This window comes from Mandrillus leucophaeus, unplaced genomic scaffold, assembly GCF_000951045.1.
Source record: "Mandrillus leucophaeus isolate KB7577 unplaced genomic scaffold, Mleu.le_1.0 Scaffold477, whole genome shotgun sequence".
NCBI lineage: Eukaryota > Metazoa > Chordata > Mammalia > Primates > Cercopithecidae > Mandrillus > Mandrillus leucophaeus.
Window position 1 is genome coordinate 1,028,146 of NW_012105109.1, and position 4,274 is coordinate 1,032,419.

Below are 4,274 nucleotides of genomic sequence, written 5' to 3' on the forward strand. Positions count from 1 at the left end.
TCAAATTTTAAATGTTAAATTTTCCTCTAATATTTTAGTGAATGTCAACATATAATCAATTTGGAATTGCTGTGAGTGGGTTGCTAGAGAAACATAAATATTTGGAAATTTATTCAACTCAAATTTTTTTTCCAAGACAGACAATTTAGGAGAGCAATTAAAATTATTTGCAAGAGTGAGAGTGGCAATCTGCACTACCAATGTGATCATTTTTTTTCCCCTAGCTCATCACTGCCCCCTAGGTGAAATGAACTGTTGAATAATTCAAGAAAGCTTTTAAAATCATTTAAGGCATTTTGCTTTGTACTTGTAATCATTAGGAACAATTTCAGGCTCTCTGCCTTTCTGGTTCGACAGACAGCTGCATATTCTCATGCATCACCAGCCACTTCCCTGAGACACCATGGTGAAGGTGAAGGCCAGAGTCAATGGATTTGACTATATTGGGAACCCGGTCACCAGGACTGCTTTTAATTCTGGTAAAGGGGATACTGTCACCATCAATGACCCCTTCATTGACCTCAACTACATAGTCTACACGATCCAGTATGATTCTACCCACGGCAAATTCCATGGTACCGTCAAGGCTGAGAATGGGAAGCTTGTCATCAATGGAAATCCCATCACCATCTTCCAGGACCAAGATCCTACCAAAATCAAATGGGGTGATGTTGGCACTGAATATGTTGTGGAGTCCACCAGAGTCTTCACCACCATGGAGAAGGCTGGAGCTTATTTGCAGGGGGAGCCAAAAAGGTCATCATCTCTGCCGCCTCTACTGAGGACCCCGTGTTTGTGATGGGCGTGAACTATGGGAAATATGACAACAGCCTCAAGATCGTCAGCAACGCCTCCTGTACCACCAACTGCTTAGCATCCCTGGCCAAGGTCATCCATGACAACTTCGGCATTGTGGAGGGACTCATGACCACAGTTTATGCAATCACTGCCACCCCAAAGACTGTGGATGGCCACTCCAGGAAACTGTGGCATGAGGGCTGCAGGGCTCTAAAGAACATCATCCCTGCATCTACTGGCACTGCCAAAACCATGGGCAAGGTCACCCTGAGCTGAACGAGAAGCTCACTGGCATGGCCTTCTGTGTCCCCATCACCAAACTGTTAATTGTGGACCTGACCTGCTGTTTGGAAAAAACTGCCAAATATTATGTCATCAAAAAGGTGGTGAGGCAGGCATCGGAGGGCCTGCTCAAGGGCATCCTGGGCTACACTGAGCATTAGCTTGTCTCCTGTGATTTCAACAGCGGCACCCACTGTTCTGCTTTCAATGCTGGAGCTGACATTGCCCTCAACAACCACTTTATTAAGCTTATTTCCTAGTATGACAATGAATTTGGCTACAGCAACAGGGTAATAGACCTGCTTTAGCAGTCATGATCCAGTTGCTCAAAAACGCCTTTGGCGTGAGATTCCACAGAACATGGAAGGCAGAATTTAATATACCTTAGTATGGAAACAAAATAAAATTTAAAACTTCACTTTATTATAGTTGTTATTATATGTTGTCAAGCAGCGAAATTACAGGGAAGCAAATGATGTAAATGGCTTACGAGTAATAAATTGTGAGGTGGACAGTATGGCAGATAAGAATGAATTAAACTTGTTTCACTACTTGTAAGATATATACAATTTTATTTTTTCAAATAAAAATAGTTCTACTTATGCTTATAAATGCATGTTTTAGATTTTCTTGGTCAAGAAAGTACAAACCTAGGTTTTTTCTTTTACATTATGTATGTTTTAATAAGACATTGTCATAGGCACAAACTATAAATTAAATTTAACTCAACGAATAAGAATTCTGTAACATATTCACTTAGTCAAAGCAAATAACTAATATGACACACTGTAACACAAAATTTATTAATGGGGCTGGTGGTAAAACACTAGAACACCCTTGAATTTATTTCAAAATAAAAAGGAAACTTCTAGAGTGAATGAAGAATTCAATAATTAGTTTAAGACACACTTTTTTTTTTATTTGTCATAAGATCATTTTATTTTTCATCAACTTTTAGGTTCCAGGGTACATGTGCAGGATGTGCACGTTTGTTACATAGGTAAACAGCACACACTTTTTAATACCTAAGGTGCTTAAGATACATTGCCTACACTGTAACTAAACTGATAAATAAGGCACTTTCATTGTTTTCATTCAATAAACTGGCAAAAAGAAAAATAATTACAACAATATTACAAACTCTATGGTAAAGCTATAGTTTATATGCAGCTAGAAAGAAAGAAAATAATTATTTTTGTTAATGAGAAAATACTTCAAAGAAAGTGACATTGAAACTTGGTATTGAGATGAAGGCACAAAAGTGGACTGAGAATAAATTACAAAGATTTTTAAAATATACTGTGAAAACTTGGGAGTCAAATATTAACTCATGAAACGAATAGGTGATACAAGTTGATTTGCTTTCCATAGTAATCAGTGTGGTCTCAGTTACAGGTGATGCATTTGCAAAGAGAGAAACTGGGAACAAAGCTTTTGCACAAGTTCAGACAACAGAAGATTAGAGGCTCAACAAAAATGGTAAGGATTGAAATGCAGAGGAAAGAAACATTCAACAGTGATAAGTAATGTTAGAGGCAGAATCTGTACAATTTAGTGAAAAATAAATGTAAGTGTTTCAAAGAATAGATAAAATAACAAATATAGGATGAATATACATATAAATGGAAACAAATAACTTTTAGGTGTACTTTTGGGGACTTTCAACTACAGAGATCCAACAGAAAGTTTTTTAAAAATGCACTGACTTATTTCACTTAGCATAGCATCCTCGAGATTCATGCATGTTGTTGCATGTGACAGGTTTCTTCCTTTTATGACTGACTAGTAACTTACTGTTATATGCATATACTAAATTTTCTATGAGATACCTAACGTAGTCAAGTTCACAGAAGCAGAAAGGAGAACATTGGTTGCCAGGGACTGGGAGGAGAGGGAAATAGGGATTTGCTGTTCAATAGGTATAAAATTTCACTCACGCAGGATAAGATAGTTCTAGAGATATGTTGTAAAACAGTGCTTACAGCTAATAATGTGGTACTGTAGCTTTAAAATTTTGTTAAATGGGTAGATCTCAAGTTACATGTTTTGCTTTGTTAACCACTATAAAAAGTACACTGTATGGTGGAACAACGTTACTGTGGTTTGGGGGTTTGTTACAACATGGAATATAATAATATATACACTAGGAAATACTCTCTCTCATTATCCTACTTCTAACATACATTAATCAATGTCTTAGCATAATCAATATTTATTTCTCACTCACCCAAAACTTGATGTAGGCTATGTAGTCCTTGTCTATCTTTTAACTTCTCAATCTGGAACCTAGGGTCTCCAAGGTCATTACTGGAAGTTTGTATTAGAATTTTTAGGAGGACTAGTACTGGAAATGTCACTGCTTTCATCCCACATCCTGTCTAGGGTCCAGTACATAGACTCAGTATAACTGCAAAAAAAGCTGAGAAATATCTTCTTGTACGTCTAGGAAGAGAAAGTGATTAAGTATATAACACCACATCTGTCACATCAGAAATAATTACTAATAGTAATCTACAGTATTTAATTCTAGTCACAATTATTTTTAAACTTTCTAAATAAAACTACATGTAAATTGAATTGTATTATTTTGTTTTTCGTTTGTACTGAGTAGAACACTATCATGGTAATTTTTGTGTACCACAGTCCCCATTATCCACGGCTGCTTTGCACCTGATGAACCACGGTTAGTAAACATTACCTGGAAAATTCCAAAAGTAAACAATTCACGATTTATTTATTTGTTTATTTTGAAACGGAGTCTCGCTGCGAGACTCAGGCTGGAGTGCAGTTCTGTCCGGAACTGGTGGGTCCTTGGTCTGATTTCAAAAATGAAGCCCTGGACCCTCGCGCTTAATGTTACAGTTCTTAAAGATGGTGTGTGCGGAGTTTGCTCCTTCAGACGTTCAGATGTGTCTGGAGCTTTTTCCTTCTGGTGGGTTCCTGGGCACGCTGTCAGGAGGGAAGCTGCAGACCTCTGTGGTTGAGTGTTACAGCTCTTAAAGCCGGTGTGAACATAAACTGTGATCAGCAATAAGATTTACTGTAAACGGCAAAAGAACAAACCTTCCCTACTTGACAAGAGGACCCCACCAGGTTGCCACTGTTGGCTGGGGCAGCCTGTATTTATTCCCTTATCTGACCCCACCCACATCCTGCTGATTGGTCCATTTTACAGAGAGCTGATTGGTCCGTTT

The 4,274-nt window shown here is 37.9% G+C and overlaps 1 pseudogene; it reads left to right on the top strand.

The window, feature by feature from the left end:
- The first annotated feature begins 403 nt into the window (after positions 1 to 403).
- LOC105550322 lies at positions 404 to 1,388 on the top strand (annotated as a pseudogene).
- The last annotated feature ends 2,886 nt before the right edge of the window (positions 1,389 to 4,274 follow it).